General features: G+C 37.6%; 1 long non-coding RNA gene across 2 annotated transcripts; it reads left to right on the top strand.

Annotated features, from left to right (window-relative positions):
• Positions 1 to 2,720: 2,720 nt before the first annotated feature.
• Positions 2,721 to 18,050, top strand: LOC124155758. 2 transcript variants are annotated; one of them, XR_006864228.1, is made up of 6 exons: positions 2,721 to 3,078; positions 3,546 to 3,758; positions 3,892 to 4,028; positions 14,737 to 14,900; positions 14,976 to 15,218; positions 17,605 to 18,050. It is a non-coding gene; the product is annotated as an uncharacterized LOC124155758 (long non-coding RNA). The 2 variants fall into 2 exon arrangements; XR_006864229.1 differs by having other exon boundaries at positions 3,546 to 3,722.
• The last annotated feature ends 2,927 nt before the right edge of the window (positions 18,051 to 20,977 follow it).

Consider the following 20,977-nt stretch of genomic DNA (forward strand, 5'->3'; position numbering starts at 1 on the left):
CCCCCTCTTCCACCTTTGCTCCTCCTCCAATGCACCGTAGTATTGCTCGTCAGCATTACGAGTGCCTGAACTGAGCAGCCAAGAGAGAGGGCTACATGTCTCTTGTCGGAGCGAGGGCCCTTGATGGGGAGAAGAGGGAATCATCTCCATTTCGCGTTTCCCTCTAACGAGCCCTCCATCTCGCCGCACAACAGTTAATATTCCCGACCGCATCCAGCCTTTTGGTGTTTTCCTCCATTCAAAGCTACCGCAGGTCCCTCCCTTTTCCTCAGCCTGCCTGACTCTACACTCACTTTCTCTCGCACCGTCTGTGGCACATTGCCTTTTCCTTCCCGTGATACAGACTTCGTCTTTTCTCTTTCCATCTCTCACTCTATATAGAGACTTCTGTGTGAGGTTTTCATCGTTCGTGCGGATTTGGGGATGTTTCCCAATGGGAGATGGATCCCCTTCTGAAAAACTACGTGCCTACCTTTTTAGTCAACATTTAGTAATACTTGTTATGTGTTACCAATGGCTTTTCTAAAGTTCATGTCTTCTCAAGCTATAGGCTCTCATGCCGGTATTCTTTTTTTAAAAGGAAGGTATCACGAAGAATTTAATGACTTATTGGCAATAAGCTGAAACATTGAAAATTATATTGCTGTCAATATATAGTGAAATGGTACAAAACAAATATATGCTCCACATCACACTTCTTTCTGCAGCCTGCGAATTGCATATTTAGCAATTTCACGCAATGCCTTATTGAAATAGGATTACGCTGGCTGAATGACATTGACATAATAGTTGACTCACACTGATTGAAAACGTGCTTGAAAAACGATATCTTTTACTCTTACTAATTCTTGAGCTTGACTTAGCCTTTGGAAATGGAATGATGCCACTGCGAAAGCAATTAATTCAACAGTACTTTCAAAAAAATTGGAACTACTTGTTTATTTTCCATTGGACTTCATTTAATACTTGTAGCAGCCGTAATTAAATCAAACATTGTGGATGATAGAAGTTTATTGGGAGAAATACCGATTGCATCACCTATTTATGAATTTTAGTGCTTGATGGACAGTAGCTTTTTGTCTACCCCTGGAATGATGTGCATTCAAAAAAGCCTATTGAAGACGCCAACCGCTGAATATGTTATTCAATCACCTGGTATTAACATTTCATTTATGTTCCTCAACATTTTTAAGATTAGAAGGGGTGCTATTAAAGCGGCTCAGTATTTTACTTTCCCCTTCGACTCCTAAATCTTAAATTTTCGGACTCTCGACTTCTGTCGGAGCAATTCACCGATTTTTTCTTAATTCGTCCTTGAATACTGCAAGGTTTAATTTTCACCACAGCTTTCGCTTTCACAAGCCGCTATCATAATTTCAATGGCCGCTGAGCCAGGGGGTCACAATAAGGCGTGCAGCACGAGTCATTGTTTACACCAATGACCACTATACCGTAGATTGGTGCTTATGATAACGAATTGAGTAGGTACCTGTTTAATGCATACTCAATTCTTAATCGTAGGCACATACAAGTACTGAGTATATTCTGGTAGATAAACGATCCAGTTTTCTTTACGTCGCGTCGGTGCGACGACGGTGACCGGTTTTCGTTGTCGGCGACGAACATCTTCAATTTCCACGTTAGTCTTGAAGTTTGGGGTCGTCTAACCCTTGGATATTTTTCTCTCCTCTATGATCCATCAAGCAAGGGAAGTAATCATCGTTTGTCGGACCTGAGTTTCTAAGCTTGGACTTTTATCGTCAAATGAGTCTCGTTCCTTCATTTCCTGAGTTATTTTTTTGCTCTGTATTTGCCGGTGATTAAAAACCACCTACTTTGCGATGGGGCCTATTCATCTCGCCTTCAACACGTGAAGGACTAGTGAAAGTATACCGTCATCACTCTTCCTTTCATGATGAGTTCACAAGCAGGAAGAAACGTGACCACCGCCTTATCAATTTTTTCCCTAATGTTGTCGTATTGAGGTCACGTGGTACGTCTCCTCCAGCGTATGCTCTCGCTATATCCTCAACCATTGCATCGCTCTCCGCACACGCCAAGTGGGTAGGGGGGTCGGGTTACGATGGAAGGTCTCTGGCCCGCTTTCTCGTCATTTCGCTGATTGGCGAGGCGCGGGGCAGTTTGCCAAGGAGGGTATGAGTCCCCGGTCCTATCAAACCCCCACACTCACCATCCCCTTAACAGATCCTCTTCAATTTTCTCCGTCGTCCGTACGTTCGCCGCGCATGACTCGATGACGTGAGAATGCCGTCATCGCTTTCTCTGCACGCCTATCCTAATTTATAAGTGAGTGATGAGCAAATTTAATGATACGTTCATGACTAAGAAGTGATTTCATTCCATAGCGAAATGAACTTGACCATTAGAAGCTTCAGAGGCCTCTAAAATGTAGAGATTATAAGTGCCCATGAACAAGTTCATCTGCCGCTCAGTGATAGTGAAAGCTGGAGACTAGCAAGAGACTGCTCTGATTCATATTATTTAATTTAAAGTTGCCTGTGTAACGAAGGATTTTTTTACTTTAGTTAAATTTTTAAATGGTAGAAGCATGGTTTAAAAAAATAGTTTCGTATATCGCGTATGGAAGAGGTGATGAAGAATTTAAGGTAAAAAAACGGTGTATTTTAAATTAATGTACCGACACGACCTGGCGGACGACACCGATTGTTTATTTATCTTAAGCCGTTGCCCTAACCAAGGGGACTCCATTACAGGAGTCTCCAGATGGGCCAATGGGAAGCCTTTCATCTGTTGCCGTTTGGCGCGCATTTTATTCGATCGCCAACATTGGCCGCATAGCGGCGCCACTAGGCAATAGGATCTGTGTCAGTGTAATTTTCGCCATTAAACTTAATGGAAGTGGGGCGACGCGCTCCGTCTTTAATCGGATTTTTGCAGTAATTTTTGTAGTGAGAGTCGTAGATTCAGTTTTATTCGGCTTTAGCAATGGGGCCTGACCGGCGTTGCTGTGTCCCTGGGTGGAAAGGAGGCTACTATTGCCAAAAGAGACGTAGTAAGGAGCTGGATATACGCAACGAAAGCCTCTTCCAAGCAAGGGTAAGTAAATCACCTATTTTGGTAGATTTTGATGAAATTATTTAAAATTTGAAACTTTTATTTATTACCGGACTCAAGGTTAATTCCATGAGTGCAACAAGTGATTGTACCGTGAAGCTTTGGGTAGAAATGCAATGTAGCGGCGTGTCTTGGTCGCTGTGTGTGGATGCCGGCATGATTGCAACGTTCCTTTAAGAATATGCATTCAAAGACCAGGAGAATGGAAAGAAATTGGTTTTATCTGTTAAAAAGCTGTGATTATAGTGTAATACTGCTCATTATTAGGAATTATCATGTTGAAACTCACGGGGTCTAGATTAATCTCAGAATTCTGCCATTCGTATTATGCTAATGGCGTCGTTGGTCGTCTTGCGTTGTGGCAGGATTACTATTAATTTGCGCGTGAGCTTTGGAGTTATGTACTTGTATTATTTAATCGGAGCTGCTATTGGATGAATTTTTTTCAGAATGTTGCCCAAATGCAGAAATGGTGGCGGGTGATACCTCGTGAACAGGGAGTTATCGGAACGAGATGTTGGCTTTTAGGACCGCTTTCCAGAGGGATCAATTAAGCGGTGTACCGACATTAAACTTTAAGACGGTTCCATCGTCAAGTGGCCGGGATCCAGTGCGAAAAAACAGTGGTAATAAATGAGAGCAGCGCTCTCCTAAAAGTGAAGGTGAAGTCCTCGTTTGTCGCTGATTTGTGGTTTTCCGCCTATGAAGTGTGCTTAATGCAATATATATATATGTAGTGTCTGTGCAATCGCAAGATGTGCTTTGAGTCAATATATTTTTATGGGATTTTTTCAGGTGTTATTCTATGGAAGAGAGATGTCTAATCCTGGACTCAAAATTCTTAACCTCGCTGATGTTTCTCGTCTCATTGATGATGTGAATGAGTAACAGATATGTGCTGGTCTGTCTGTTCAAGCCGTCAATGGTGAAAGGTAATCATATTACTGTATTTGTTTACTATAGTGTAGTAATTAAGTGGGCAGTTTCAAAAATACTCTTTCACTTTTGATGAATTTAATACTGTTGGAGTGTCCTAATTCTGGTCTACATTTGTTAGGCTACACTCACTGATTCTTCTGGTGTACCATGCAGTCGACGTTGGATTTACTAATGTGGCGTCATTTGTCCTATTCCTTTCTTGCCTCTTACATCCTTTTAAATCATCTTAGTAAATGTTCATGAAGTAATGGAGCTGGTGAAGAAATAAATTTCGTATTGTAATAGAAGAAATATAATCTATTGTAGATTATGTTTCTTCCCTTCTAATGTCAAATTTATTTTTATGTGGGAGGATGAAGGCAATACTCAGTAGCCTGTTGATGGGTGGGGCGAAATTACTTGATTTTGTTTGCCTTAGGTGTGTGAAATGCGATGCACATGATATGGTAATTGGCCTTATCATATTTCACGAATTTTTTCCAACATTTCCAACAAATTTCAGCAATCAATATCATGACTCAGGCCTGGTCTACAATGGGATATAAGCTGTTAGTCATTTCTTGTCTCCATTCACCCACACAGCACATCGTTGCCAGAGGACGTCCGCTGCGCGTCCGTCGCGTCCTCTCAGTGTCCGCGGATTTTCAGGACAGCCAGAGGACATCCGCCGGCTGTCCTGGCCATTCGTCCGCACACTGTCCTATCTCGGATGTCCAGCGGACGTCCAGCTAGTGTCCCATTACGCAGGGTTTGGGAGTTTTGGTTTCCTCTTAAAACACTCACCTCCTCAAGGAGGAACTCCGAGAGAAAGTCTCGTGATCCTCCTCCGAGTAGGGAGTATAGGAGAAGGGAGAAAGAAAAAAAACTCTCTCTCGTTTCTGAAGCCAGAATACTTCCTCCCGATCGAGGAAGAGGAAATTTTTCGTGGAGGAAGAGATATTTTGAGGATTATTTTAGGTAACCAAATGTAATCCTCTTGTTGGAGTGTGGACTCGGAGGAAATTATAAACTATTTAACAAAAAAAAATTGACATTTTTACCGCTTCTATAGTTTAAGAACAACAAATGTACGCTATTTTTAAGTTTTATATTGTTTATAACAATTAATTAAGTTTAAACAAAGTTAGCAACAATTTAAGTAACATTTACGAGCGTTAAAAATTTCTACATGCCTCACGGGTTAAACAACAACAATTGAACGAACTTATGACTCTCTACATTAGTTATAACAATTTTTAAAGTTTAAATAAATTTAGCAACAATTTTAGAAACTTTCAAAAAATTAAAAATTTCCGCATGTTGTACGGTTGAGAAGCGTTGGATGAACAATAAACCCGTACTTTTCATGATTATAAAAATTACTTAAATTTAAACAAATTTAGCAACTTTTACAAAAATTAACAACAGGAATAATGGAATTTATCGATTTTTACTGAAATTTTATATTATGTACCAATGTCCTGCGGACGTCGCGTAGCCGTCTCGGGGACATTCCATTCCTACAGGTTAAATGAACTCTTTCAACTTATTGATTAATTAATATTTACTCTCTAGGGATTAAAAAATCTCAGAGGCGATTGATTGGAAAGTATTTTAATGAAACATAACGCTTTAAATTCATTTTAATTTTTAATGGTAAGAATTCTCCTAAAATTATCACGGCATCGATGGCCTCATTCCCAGATTAGAAATTGTAATTGTCCAATTTAAGGATAGGCAAGTAGAAGAAGTAGTAGAAGATAGAAGGTAAGTACTGCCGTACCTTTACTTTATATCGAAATTCTAGTTTTTTTGGTGGCGAACGAATTTTGAATCTACCGCTACTCCGCGATTCAGGGGTGCGTTCCGAATCACGCATCATGCGCATCAACGCATGACCTTGATGCAGCCGTTCCGAAATTGCATCAAGGCATTGATGCGCTTATGCTGATGCGTGATTCGGAACGGCTTGATGCGATATGAGCGGGAGGTATTCCCCCGTTCAAAATACCCGCAGGCAGCAGTGCTGGAAGATAGTTCGGGTTAAGCGATAACACAATGATTGATATGCCGAAATTTAATATGCATAGTACTCATGATGACGAACAACGTTTATTGATGCGTATATTAAAACTGAATTATATTCATTACGGTCGTTCGAAAGTTCCAAGCCGTAACTTGCAACTCATATTTACGTAAAATATAGTGATAGACTGAGCGAATTGACGGGAATTTGTGCAGCTAACTCGAAAAACGGTCAATAAGGAAGCGTAGTGTATAGTATATCTCAGCCATCATTGAGTTTTACGGGTCAAATTGTTTTGAAGATAAGATTTTTACGATCAATAGTACGTAGATTTAGCTGCTAGACATCAATTTATGGCTTTCCGATAAGATATACGACTTGAAAACATTTTTTTTTCATAAAAATCGGGAATGAATACTCGATAAAATTTTCACAATTACTTTTTCATACTGCATATATAATGCTTAAAAATAAACTCCAAGACATTTTTATTTAAGTATTCTACCGCTTGGTATTAAGGTAGGTTTGCATGGAGCATTCCAAAAGTCCCTCTTGCCCCCATGGACTTCCCTCCTGAATTCACAACTTCACCCTTTTCATGCTATCTAAAAATCCTATTCTCTCCTTTGTTTACCCAACATTCTATGCCCTAATAGTGAATTCAACATCCACTCCCAGCTCAGTACTTGCCTAATCCATATCTCCTGTCTCCTTTGAATGCTATCCAGAAGCTGTCTCTCCTCACTCAACATGTCTCGCACTTGACCTTCTTTCTTCTCTCAGTCCACTTCACTTTCTCCTTACCCACATCTCGAACACCTCCAGCCTCTCCCATTCTCCTCCCTAAGTGCCCATGTTCCCACACTGTGAAGTGCTATATTCCTGATCAAAATGTTACAAATTTATCAACCAATGTACTGTCTGTAAGCAAGCTAGTTAAAAAGACACAGCTGTCTTGTGTAATGAATTTAGGTACAGCTTACTTGATGCCAGATCTTTGGAAGTAATAGGAGTGATTTAGCCACTAGTTTTGAAGAAAATGGCATATGTTGTCAAGATTTGAAAAAATATTATTCAGAAAGTAAAAGTAATGCAACTTGTTATGTAGGATTGACTGTCAAAGCAGTAGAGGACTGTTTACTAAGTCTGTGGCACAAGAGTAGCAGACTTGTGACAGAGTAACATGCAGGTTATAATGTGGTTGACAGTGGTGTGGATTGTCCCCCTAATAATAAATTTCAGCCTTGTATAGCATATGTTGATGGCAAGTTAGCAAAGAAATGATTCGAGATAAGCGCTAGAATGGAAGCTGTATGTAATAAATTAAGTCTGATCCCCTCAGAATTGTGTGGTCTGATGGTATTATAGGTGAAAATATATTTATGTTATTTATGTAAAATATGCATATAAATTCAGGGGTAAGGAAAGAAAGGGATAGGAACATGGAATAGAAAAAGGACGAGGACAATGTATGCTCACCTTCACTGATGTCTGCACAAGAAAGGTTTTTGTTTTCTTTATTAAAATTAAGAAGTCTCATTTAGTCCTACAATGCTATACAATTTTTAAGGCAAGCATGGAGAATGAGACAGGGAACAATATGAAATGCCTGCACACAAATTATGGGGGTGAATATATGGGTCAGGCATAACAGGGGAGGTTAAGGGCATGTGTGCTAAAATATTTAACTACAAAATCTTATAATCTTCAAGCAGAAATGATTAGCTGAGCCAATAGAAAGCTAGGTACAAACTCTCTGGCATCAATTCACTAAAATATTATTGGGTTGAAGCTTGTTGAGAAGCTGTATATCTCGAAACAGTACCATCCAAAGCAGGAGGGAATGCATTACCTGAGGAGAGATGGTTTGAACGAAAATTTAATCGAAGACATCTAAAAGTATTTGGATGTATTTTCTATGCTTATGTGGCTAAAGAGCAATGAAAGATGCTGGATGCCAAATGCAAAAAGTATTGGCAAAGGTGAGGAGTCAAAAATGGTATTTTTTGACTGACCCTGATATTGCGGGAAGATTCATCGAAGCAAGTGATGTAGTATCCTTTGTAAATATGTTTGGGGAGCTCAAACCAGTCCAAATATCTCTTGGTAACTCTTTAGTTCTACCTAGGCTCTTAGGGGGATAAGGGATAATTAGTTACTAGCCTCAACCTGACAGTAGAGAGAATGGCAGTGAGGGCAAAGGTAGTGAGGGGAATATCAGAATATCAAGTAATGAAGACTCCATCCCTGAATCAAGTTGTGAGGGTAATGACAAAGTTCCAACTAATGTAGACAGTAGTTTTGAGAGTAATCAAGAAAATGAGTCAGTGTTTGGAAGCGAGGGAGGAGAAGCAGAAGAGACGTTTTCTTTAAAAAATTAAGTGGCTCGAAAACTACCAGATCACATAATCTCCTTGTCATCTACTAACTTGACCTGCAATCAACCTTTGTCTCATAGACGCAGGTTTGAATGTAGCTCCTGCAGTGACCCAAAAACTTTTCCTGATGTTCCATTTCTAGTTTTGATTGGTTGTCTTATGTATGCAATGATTTTTACAAGGCCAGATCGTGTCTTTGCAGTGTCAAAGTTAAGAAGGTTTATTGATGATTTTACAATGCAATACTGGGCATATGCAAAGAGTATATTAAGATATTTGATGGGAACTATAAATCATCTTATGTCTTATTCTTAGTCAGGAACATTTCTGGAGGGATACAAAAATGCTGACTTTGCCATTGACAAAATAGATTGAGTGTCCTGTACTGGATACATGACAAGTTAGTTAATGGAGCAGTGGCTTGGGAAAACAAAAAGCAGTGCTGTGCAGTGGCTATGTATACAATAGAATGCGAGTATGTAAGTTAGGCAACTGGAGCAAAAAATGGTATTTTACTCTCCAGAATTGTAAAAGAAATCATTGGAAAGAACTGCATTAAAAACTTGGTACTGGTGTGGTGCATGGAAGGTCAAAGAACAGAGGTTGGACATCATTTTGTTAAAAACTCTGTTGCCAAAGGAAAAAATAATTGCTGATTACATGTCAACAAAATATGGTAGCAAATGTGCTTCCAAATGGGCTTAACAATGGCAAGCATTTGAACTGCATTAATGAATAGAATTTTGTAGCTGATGGAAGCAACTAGTTGAAGGGAGGTTGTTGTGCTTGTAACCTAGTTGCAAAGTTAAGAAATAAATAGCTACAACATGTTAAAATAGTTCTTGGAGTGTAGGTCAATGTCTCATTTTTCAACATAGGTACATATTTTACTGTTCCGAGTCCATAAAAAAGCCTTAATCACAATAAAATTAGGTACATTTTGTGGATTGGATAGTTGGAAATTGTCCATTATTACTTAGAGTGGCATTCATCAAATAGAATTTAGCATTTCCTTCTGATCTTACAAAATTTTATATGGTGTAATTATGACTTAAAGTTGAACGTAAACATTGAAAACCGGTAATCACTATAGTTATGGCGATTTCCGATTTTCAATGTTTTTGTTTACTTTTCAATGTTTGATATCATATACGTAATGCAGCTTCTTAAGACGAATACCCAAGTTCAACTGAGAACCATTTTGGAAACCCATTACTTTTGATAACATTGATAGAAGTGTGCCTTTACTTGGATAGCATTTAGGAGGACACTGAAAGTAAGTTGGCCGCGTCATCAATGCGTCGATTAAAGAGTATTTGGAGCCAATTTATAAACTAACTGCAGTACTGCAATACGTATTTATCCGGGCTTACCAAATCACACGCTATGAATAAAATAATAGCACTGAATATATAAACACACTGAATACTCAATCAACTCGATGGGGTTCTTCAAGCACACATCACTGCAGTGTACATGTAAATCAAGCACATATCCATGATCCTTGTATAAATAAATTAATTGATGATGTTATTTATCACGGCATCACTACCCTGAATGTCCCTTTACTTGTGGTACCATAACGTGAACTAATCTCTGTGGCAGGGGAAAATAATTTTAGTACCTACCGAAGAAATTCACTCGCAATGAATGTATAATTTCGCACATTAAATAGCTAATAAACGTTTGGCAAAATGGCAATAATTTGCAACATATATGCCTTAAAATGATAGACCATGAGATTATGCAAAGCGTAAGCAATTGTAATATTCCGACGAACAAAGTCTTATATTGTTATTTTGAAGAATCTATTATACTATAAACCACAGTCTCTGTGTTATGAACACTCCCTGATGTAGCTTTTCAACTTATCTTTTCACAATATAACGTTAAAGTGTCGAACATTTCCACAAGTTAGTGTACAGAAGCAACATTACGGTTAAAACTACCACACCAGCATATCAATGTGTGAAATTATAGATCGTATTTTGCATTTTTACCACCAATGAAATTAATAACGGTTGTAAACAAGTTACATACACGCACACTTCAACGCAACGAATATACATTTTCCCATTTTCAATTTTATATGGACTAATTATTTCAAAAACTAATATCTATAACTCCTTAAACTCTTTCCTACGATAGTAGAAGCAAAATACAGTCGTGTAAACACCCTATGCAAACACAAAACACCAGTCACATTTTTAAAGGTTGCGCCCATTTTCGCCTTCGCATCAACTGCATCAAGAATTTCTGATGCGAGCCGATGCGAGTTGATGCTTCCGAAACCTCGAAATATGCTCGATGCAGGGCCGCATCAATGCGCATCAATGCTTGATTCGGAACGGCCTGATGCGCATCGATGCACATGATGCGTGATTCGGAACGCACCCCAGGTGTTCTACCATGGTTCTCCACATTCCTCCGTTCCTCCTTTCCAACAGAGGAACCGGAACGGAACACCGGAGACAGCATGGTGGTTTGGCGGTTACAAAGATGCTGCTGCAAGTAAGTTTGATGTGACTTCTAAATAATTTTTTCTTGGCGTTCACTGGCGGCAGTATAGTGTTTCCGCATGCTCCTTATATTTCTTATAACTCAGCCTGTAACATCTCGAGGAAAAATATGGCTCTGCTTGGAACAACATTACCGTCTTGGTAAAACCGTTACTTGGCAACTAAAGGTAGCGTCTTTTTCCGTTGTTCATGGTGAAATTTTCGCTTTTGTTCCTTGTTTACATGATATAATTTAAAGTGGAAGTTCTTGTACTATAGTCTCTGTACGCGAGAACTTATAGGAAATAATGTAAGTGCTAGCGCATAAAATAGAACCTGTTGTTTTGATAGCGTAGGCTACGGCTGAATTTGTTGGAAGTCCCGACGGTCCGTTTGGTTCCGTTCCTAAATCAAATCAAGTAGGGTTCTTGGCAATAAATATAACTAGGAATTGTACTTACGTGTAACCGGGGGATTTTGCAACACGCATGTATGATTAATAGGTTTCACGTAAATTATTAATTCTTTGAAATCGGACTACACCGTGTGATTTCTTTCGATATGTATAGTTACGCACGCATCGAAAAAGAACAATAATGTTATGATAGGATAACCACCAATGTTTAGCCTTTTTACACTTTGCTAACCTAATAAAATATAAACTAATTTAACTACAAACTAAGTAACTGTGCTATTAGTCATCCATGCATTTAATTTAGTGGAAACTATAGGACGACTGTAAGAAACTCGGGATGAATCTAAACAAGGTCTAATTGTAAGTGATATATTGTGTAAACAAACCTTAAGGCTATGTTTCATGGTTCATTTATTTGCTCAAACTGCTGCATGAAATCTTATACCCAGAAAATAGAACTTGTGCATCTTTTCGTACAGCCATCGGTACACATTTTGGTGTAGAGTATCGTGAACCTGATATATTTACCTGGAGGCATTTACTGACTATAGCTTTCATGTAGTGGAGTTGAATAAAAATAGTTCATCTGTATTTTTATTTATTTCCTATCTCTATTTATAAGTTTGTATGTCTCTCTTCTTATAATTGTCTGTATACTTATTTGTCTTCATTCTTTACAGATGTTGCATTTAACCAGGACGATACAGCCACCAATTCTAGTGTGGAAGTTACAGTGAAGAGTTGGCTGGAACATGCTAAAGCGAGGCATGTGAGAGAGGTGTAAGTATTCGTTTGATTATTATATAGGTTTGAGCAAGGAGGAATAATTTTGGTCTGGATACTTTTTTGGCAAGTTGCTCCTGTAAAGGGAGCTCATATAAAGTAAATTTAAATAATTATTAAACATCTTGTAATACAAGGTTCACCCTTCCATGCTAAAGGTAGAGAAAATAGTATTGTTATGTATTATTTTCAGATGCAGATTCCACTACCAAGTAATTCAAACATTTGAAAACAATTTTTGTTCTGCATATGGGAGGTATAATTACCAAAAACGTGGTTGAAAAGGATCTCATGCTCTATAAAAGTTCGATGTATAGCACCTGTAGAACTTAAGAATGGGATAACTTATTCAACAGGGATGGTAGTTGCACAGTACTACAGAAGCTACTATTTTCTAGTAGCTCTAGCTAACTAAGATGTTTTGAAGTAGGTGTTTTTGTAGGAGCTATAGAAATTTCAGTAGCTCACAGCAGGCCTTAGCTGCTATTCCCCTGTTATGTCTCTGTCGAAATGTGAATATTGCCAGTGAGCTAGGTTGTCACTTTTGCCTTGATACCAGACTACATTAGAAGATCTATTTTAATTATTAAGATTGGAAGAATTTGGAGATCTAAATCATGGAATGGCCTTCACTACAGCAAGTTTTTGCTAGTTTTCTATTTTTTTAAGTTGCATCTCGGCCAATGCAGCTAAGTGGTTTGTGTGCCAAATCAGTGTGGCTGTTTTCACACTAATCCCAAGAGATCTCGTTCACTTAAACTTCCTCCTTTAAATTTTCTAGTTTCCTTTACTCCTATATCATATTCAGCTCTTCTGCATTAGTCTTCCTTAGCTCCAGCTTATGTAACACTTTTCTTCACCTCCACAATTCACTCTAGTGTAGTCATAATCTTCAAGGGGAGACCAATTGTTCAGAAATATTATCCTCCATTTGAATGCTTTTTCCAATATCTTTTTCGAGACCTCTACTAAGCTGTCTGGCAAGGATGGATCAAAGAATTTTTTTCTAGATGGTGCACCAGGGTCTAACAGGCAACAGTCTTCTCATATTTGGGATTAAAATCTAGTTCAACAATTGTTCTATGAAAAATGTTCTTAATCATAATATATACATTACTAACACATTAATAATTTTACTCAAAATCTTTTCTTATTTAAGAACAAGAAAAAGTCGAAGAAAAGTTTGTAAAATGTATTCAGCCTGTAATGGACAGGTTTCCTAATTTTGAAACCTTAAGAATGTTAAACATGTGACTAATAAGACTGTAGCGTCCTGTCTTATGTAATCTGCTTGTTACGTACAAGATACAATTTCTTGCTACAATGAAATGTTTATATACTTCATTATTACAGGAGCAGTGCAGGAGAGCAAGACAGCCCCTGAAAAGGATGTGGAGGTTGCCATGCAAAGCTGGCTAAGGCACGCCAAGGAGAGGTTACAGGGGAAGAAGAAAGTTAAATAAATCGTATGTAGTTTCTGGCATTGTACTGTTTTAAGAAGCCAAATAAATATTGTGCATGAAATTGATGCCTTATTTATTTAAATTCTTGTCTGGACCTATTATTTATTAGTATCGAACAAAATGCAATCCTAACCTAAACGTGTCCTGAAGGTGTCCAGAGCGGACAATTTCAGGTCGTCCATAGGCCACCTTTTTTACTGACATGCGGACTTGCAGCGGACATCATTTTGTATGAATTCGGCTGTCCGTAGGATGTCCATAGGCCACTTGGCGGACAATCACCGGATGTCCGAAAGGTGTCCGTGTGCTGTGTGGGCATAGACTTAACCATAAGAGGGAAACAGTTAAAATTTGAGTGCCTGTATTATGTCTGACACTGAATGCTTGTGCTTTCATAGTGCCTTTTTTTCATGATACAGAAGTTTGCAGAGTTACTTTTTGTGAATTAAATATTCCACTCTATTAATGCTCTTATTATATTCTCTTCATAACTACATACCAACTATTAGTTTCAATGCTTTTCACTTTAAGTGGCATGATACAAGTATTTTCAGTGTTATCTGCTCAGGATGATGATATTTTTTCCTTCTTATGTGTTAATTTCATTTAAATTCATTAAGTTATGAAATATTGCCCTCCGTTAAGGCTGAACATATATTCCCATGGACACTTGTTTTTTTTATGCATTTCATATACTCTATGCCTTCACCATTTTCTCAGTGTTTATTATGTAGACATAAGGCTACAGTCAACTGAAATTCTTACCACCTGCGTTCAGTTAGGTGTGGTACTGCGCTGATCACATTGTTTTCCAGCATGTGCTCTTATTGGCTAACTGTATGCCATAAAGATGAACATTGTCCATCTTTTTTATGGCTGAAGTCCATCGTGGAATTCTATTTTGGCTCCTTATGGCTTATGTCCTTTGACTTAAATGTCTCACTGAACCAGCTCATTCACAGTGAATGCAAGTGTTGTCTGTGAAGGCCATAGTAATGTGTGTAGAAATTCGAATTTTTATGTCATCATATAATATATGATACTACATTTAAGCTATGACATGTTAGGGTTGATGATATGTGAGGATTCTTTGTTTTGGTGTTCCTAATATCTCGTCATTCATTCAGTTCTGTCTAGTATCTATTTCTTTTTATTTCAGGTTTATCTCTTTCATTTGGCACGAAGGGGAGTCATGCGGTACATCTACTATTTATTTGAACGCATCAGCTATTGCCCCTCATAGTTGTTTCAATTGATAATGGATTATAATAGTCTGCTGTTCCTTCTATTTGGCATTTAAGCTATTGGATGTCAGGGTTGATGGTATGTGTGCATTCTTTGTTTTGGTGCTCTAAATATCTTGTCATTCCATCTTATATCTATTTCTCTTTATTTCAGGTGTATTTCTTTCATTTGGTATGAAGCATATTCATGAAACACTACTCTGAAACATTTCAAAGGACAAAGATTCACCATCTATGCTGGTGTTGTTCAGGTACATGGAGATGTGAGGTCAAGGCAGGTTATGGTAGCAACTAAGAAATATGTTCAATGAAAAAATGAGCAGTGAAATTTTTAATAAAACCACTCTTCAGGCAAATATTTCTCTGCTAAAGCTGCCTCATCAGTTGCACTTTGATTGTAAGTTGAAATTTTGTTGAGACTTCTACTTTTGATTTTTAAAATTGATTATGATCAAACCAAGTCTATAGCACTACAGTAAAACCTCTACGTAGTGAACCTCTTTACATCATAAACCTCCATACTTCATACCAAGGATACACCCCCGATACGGCCTAACTATCTCCGCAAATTGTACGGAGACAACTACAGACCATTAATGCAGCTACAATTATGTATATGGATTGACATTTTCAGGGATACATTTTTCACCCTTTTTTTTCTTGTAAACCTTTATTATGTCATAGTTTTCACGTTAACCATTAGTTATAGCCATTTTGTTCCATATGAGAGCATGCCTAACAGTAAATATAAGAAAAAAGATATCCAACTATCCTAATCATTTTAAGTGACTGTTGAATTGAGAGAGATCACATCGTTTTCTTTCTAATCATGGTAAAAATAACGTGATGGCGCTCACTTTGTGTTATCATTAAACCAATAAATATATGTTTACTAATGCATGCATGTTTAATTAAATGCATAAATTTAATGGTTTAAAAGACAGTAGTGCCTTTCATTTCCAAAGGATATGAAAAAATGGTGCATATCACCAAAACCTCTCTTTAGTGAATCTCCCATTTTTGTATCAAATTGCATAAATTTTAGCCCCCTCCACTATGATGTAAAGAGGTTTTAATGTGTCAGGAAAACTAATAGTCATAATGGTCTAGTTTTCTATTATTCTATATTAACTATCCAATTATTTGAGCATTTGAATTTTGGGTGTAACTGCAGTTTTTCAATGAATGCAGTCTCAGTCATACTTTTCATCCAAATCTCAATCCGGTGTCCCGCAGTCAAATTTGCATCAAAATTTTTGGACCAAAAATTTTAAATGAATTTGGAACACGGTCCCATAAAACATCAAATTTTGACCTGAGGCAATATGTGAATCAAGCCAAATTATTTTTTTTTCATGGTAAAATGACTGAACTATGTCCACTGTAGTTTGTTCTTTGTTCTATTTTAAAAATTATATGTATTTTTCATATCAGGAGAAAAACAACCTGCACATGAAAAATGTTTTAATTTTTACACTTGCTATGTACTAGAGTCATGTCATGAATATTTACTTGGACATAGAACACAAACATTTCATCACACTTGAAGGAAGACCCAACCCTGACCTCCACAGTCGTGAAAAGGAATTTTTTAGCAACAAAGAGAAAAGAATCTCTAATATGTATTTTATTTTTAAGGTGGTGGGCCATACCATAAGGAATACTAGAAAAAATAATTTGGCTTGATTCACATATTGCCTCAGGTCAAAACTTGATGTTTTATAGGAACATGTTTTTGACGATAAATTTTCTAAATTCTTGTGAAAAATAACAGTTTAGAGAGTTTTTCAATATCACTTAGCATTACTTTTAATTAGTATTTGAAATCCTCATGACTTCTATAGTAAATGTGCAAATTTTCATAAGAATTTGATGAAAAGTATGGCTGAGACAAATTATTTCCCTCTGGAAGTACAAGTACCTCTGGTGACCGCATTCATTGAAAAACTGTAGTTTCACCCAAACTTCAAATGTTTTGAAAAAAAACTAGTAGACATAGGCAAGAAATATTTTACACTGTTTCATTCTTACGTGGAAGAATGAAAATTGCCAACTTTCATCAAAATGTGAGTCAGTGGTACTAGTTTTTCTTTGGAGGCCATTGTTATGGTTCTTACAGGCTTGGGCCATGGTTATGTAAAATGGACAATAGAGGGGAAATTTCTCACCATTGACGTGTTGAGAAAGTATTGGTTTTGACTTTATTCATAAGTTTTCGTTAGTAAGTAGAGTTTTTCAAATTTTTGAGTCTTGAATTGTCTGTTGGTGGCGGTGGTTATTGGTGCCGCTGTCCCTTCAGTCATATGTGAAAATAAAACTTTTCCTGAGCATTCAAGTGGTGATTAACTCTCATATACCCTTTTGTGAAGTGGTAGCATATCAGACAGGGGCAGATCCAGGATTTTGTTTTGGGGGGCACAAGGATACCTCGTAATACAAAACGAATGCAATGATAATGGGCAACAATATTAACGCAATTAAAAATCTTGCATATTATTTAAGGGTCTGGGGGGCACGTGCCCCCTCCCCCCCCTGGATCTGCCTATGATATCAGATTGTTACTTGATAGATACCTGTGATAATTATGTGAAGTATGCACCTTTGGTAGTTATGTTTTCCGTGCTTTAACTCCTTGGTGGTTTTAATCATTGCTATTCAACTTTGCAACCTACCTCGTATTACCTTGAGTGAACTAACTCCTGCTTTGCATTGCCTCAAATTGCTGTTCATTATATGCATGCCCATGGTGTACACATTTCTTATTTGCATTTTCAATATTACAGATCAATGTTACTAGCACCCGTTGGCATTGTGAGACTCCTGCACCTTTTTTGAACATATGGCTGTGGTGAACTGAATCACATCCCACCCATTTCTGGTTTTGCCAGAGGCTACACAAGCAGCAGCTGCTCAAAGATATGCTTTGATTGGCCAAACATCATCTATAAGAAAGAACATTGACTACTTTTCTTACAACTTATGCCCATTGTGGAATAGTATTTTGGCTCCCTTCTGGAATATATATCATTGTAGTTCTACCGTGAAAGTGTACGTTAATTACGGCTGACTTCAAAAATATGGAAATGGAAGGGCTATTGCATGAGAAAATGCTGTGGTGAGAATAACCTTGATTGTGTCCGTGGAGTCAAAGTTTTTGTGCTACATTTTTGTGAACTGTCTTTTGAACCACCTTTTATTATGTCAAATAAATACTGAGCATGATTTTCAATTTGACTTTATCTTTTTCTGCTCTTCTGTATGAGTTAACTTTTTTCAGCAACTTAGTGTTGTAGAAGCATTTCACTTGAAGTGAAAGAACTATGATTCATTAATTTAAAAATTGTTCTGATAGGTTGCACTAATCTTCAGTAATTATTTCGTATTGCCATCAACTTCCTGCTGCTCACTTATACTTAATTCATCCTTTTATGAATCAAGTTCTAAGGGTACTGTTTTTATATTAAATGGGTATCAATTTTCTGTGAAGTCATAATACATATCTTTCCTAATAAGTGAATTACATCAAGTAATGTGATAGCTGCCTTTATTACATACCGTCTTGGTTGTTGTGCAGTCTTGAGGTGCTAGTATTGGAATGATTGGGAGGCATCACCTCTTTGTTGAGGAGAGTTGTTCATCTACGGCCATGGATCCATTGATCACAGTAAAGGATATCAAAATATGTTATATAATATATATGTTTCCAGCTTAGGAATATTATTGATGCTTACATGGGCATAGCCAGGACTACCTGGAGGGGCAGGGGGGGGGGAGAGAAGGAAACCCTCCTCTGGGGGAAATGATAATATTTTATGCTATTTTGGGCCTTTAAATTATGAAATTCGTGGGTTGTCATGAAGCTGTTTTGTGAACAATGGTTAAGTAAAATAATTTTTTTACGTCAGTATGTTTTCCTTCAAAAAATAATGTTTGGGGGAGGACGTGACACCGTGGCTTCTCCTTAGGATGGTGAAATGCCCATGGTACGACGTGAAAGTTCTGGGCGTGATCAAGACGTCAGACGGTAGGGAGATAGCCAGTGCGTTAAATGTGGATGCGTCAAAAAATTGCTAATAACAGATTCCCCCTTGCTTGTCAGCTCTGATTTTTCATTTTGGTCGATGGTAGAAGTGGTCGGATTGTTTCATTTCAGTTGGCAATCGCCTCACATGCTTTACTTGTGTGGTTAATGTGATTTACTGGCTCAGTTACGTATTGCTGCCGTGTATGTGAATGCGTCAAAAAATTGCTAATAACAGATTCCCCCTTGATTGTCAGCTCTGATTTTTCGTTTTGGTCGATGGTAGGAGTGATCAGATTGTTTCATTTCAGTTGGCAATTGCCTCACATGCTTTACTTGTGTGGTTAATGTGATTTACTGGCTCGGTTCCGTATTGCTGCCGTGTATTTCGTCGTGAAAGATAGACACTTTTACCTGGTGGCGCCGCCAGTGGCGATATTTGAAAACTGAATATAATGAGCGCGGAGCGACAACAATTCCAGCGGCGTACTTGAGAATCCTCTATTGTAATATTCGTGGCCCTAACAGTACGCCCGAAAATTATCGGACGTCTTTTCTTTGTTTCATAGTTAGTTCCCATTACGCCACCAGAGTGGAAAATTGGCGCTGCGCCATCATCTACGTCATCTCAGAGAATTTGACGACGGAATCACCCCCACCACTTATGCAGGATCGACTGAGAAACGCATGTAGGGGCCTTTTGTTATGTAGGGACAGATATGCTGGGTCGGCTTAGAATACCCATACGTCATATTTTCGTTTGAAAATCCTATAAACTGGCTCACAACTAATAAGATTTTGAGTTGTCGGGTATAAAATAATCATAACCATACAAATATTTGCCTTAGTGCCCTTAAAAATTGCTTTTACTTGAAGTTTTAGTATGAAAACCCTAATGATTATATAAATCCCGTAAGCTGGATTGATTGGCTGCGAGAAAAACGGAAATGTAAGTGGCCAGTGCTCCAAAATGGGACGTAACTTTTTGATAATAGTAATTCCTTATTTTTTTCTTAATAGATATGTTAAAGGCTCTACTAATTTCAAACTCTCTGCGATAATTATCTCACCAATAATCCTTAACTCATGGATAGAAATAGCTTCATGAAGCCTTGCAAATATAATAATGGCGCTGTTGGACTAAAAAATTGAAATTCTTAACTATCTGATGGGAAAGAATATCACATGAATGTATATGTTTTGTAACGAAAATGCATCGGGCGGAGAGAATTATTTAGCAGATAATTCAAGGGAGTAGAATGGAAAATGAATACTTTTTGCTATTTTCATGAGCGTCTTATAAATTGGGACGATTTGGGCTAATTAATTAAGTATAAAAAAGTAAATTTGTTCGTTAATCGAACGGCTAAATACTTATATTCGATGTTGTGGAGTAAAAAAATAGTTACTGAGATGTAGCACCTTATTATTGTTGCATTATACTAAGATTTCCTTTTAAATTCTCCAGTATGAATCCTAATTTTAGCCAATGGACTGATTTCCCATCGTTTTGAGAGAGACACACCTCCATGTTTTCCTCGACTTATCTTGCCGGAATAGCTCTTTTAAGGCGGAGCGAAAAGAATAATGCCCAAGAACCTGTGCTCACCGTACTCGCCCCGGAAGGAGTATTTCTTCGAGATATCGATCATGATCGACCAATCGATAATCCAGTGTTTCAGGTGCCGTTGCTTCAATCCTCATTTCCTTATCATGACTCTATAATTTGAATCTTCACGCAATAAGGATTCATGCCGTTGCATTTTCTTGGTTGTATCTTCAGAATGAAACAAATAATATACTCGCAATCTGCGCAATCTGATATAAAAAGCTTTCGGTGGCTATGATGATTGAATTGACATCATTATCTCGCCTTTAAACCGTTATTATCTGTATGCACTTGCACTTACACAAATAGAAGAGATAGCATTCATTGTGAAATATTTGTCAATCAATTCGAAGAAGTCGATAAAAAAAAACAAAAACATCAATTTTATTTTTAAAAATGCCTCTCTTAGTTAAATGAAATATTTAGCTGAACAAGCCATATGCGTATAGTAATTTTCCTTGGAGCTTGTTACTGATTTGAAAACTATTGCACACGCGGCTCCATAGCTAGATAATGGTGTTTCGGT

This window comes from Ischnura elegans, chromosome 3 (assembly GCF_921293095.1).
Source record: "Ischnura elegans chromosome 3, ioIscEleg1.1, whole genome shotgun sequence".
Classification (NCBI taxonomy): Eukaryota; Metazoa; Arthropoda; class Insecta; order Odonata; family Coenagrionidae; genus Ischnura; species Ischnura elegans.